Source organism: Penaeus monodon, chromosome 31 (genome assembly GCF_015228065.2).
Source record: "Penaeus monodon isolate SGIC_2016 chromosome 31, NSTDA_Pmon_1, whole genome shotgun sequence".
Classification (NCBI taxonomy): Eukaryota; Metazoa; Arthropoda; class Malacostraca; order Decapoda; family Penaeidae; genus Penaeus; species Penaeus monodon.
In genome coordinates, this window is record NC_051416.1 from 20,524,173 (window position 1) to 20,524,432 (window position 260).

At 32.3% G+C, this 260-nt stretch overlaps 1 protein-coding gene across 1 annotated transcript in view; it reads right to left on the bottom strand.

Annotated features, from left to right (window-relative positions):
- Positions 1–260, bottom strand: part of LOC119592922 (dual 3',5'-cyclic-AMP and -GMP phosphodiesterase 11A-like) — a 113,884-nt gene that overhangs the window by 3,984 nt on the left and 109,640 nt on the right. The gene's annotated exons all lie outside the window — the stretch shown is intronic.

The following is a 260-nucleotide window of genomic DNA, read 5'->3' on the forward strand; positions in this document are numbered from 1 at the left end:
AGTTAAGATGATACGGATCTATCTTTCATCTGCCTAAAACTGATCAAAATATCTTGTGTACAGTTCATTAATGTAGGTATATTTCTACTTTCTTGGGTCATTACAGACCAAAGTTTAGAAAATGATTGGTCATATTTTTTCACAATGTTGCTGTTGTGGTTAAATGTATTAATTTTGGTGGATAATACAGACCAGGGTTAAAATATGGGGCATTCTTATCATTCGTACACTCTACAGTTAAAATCAGGTTTGCAAAGTAG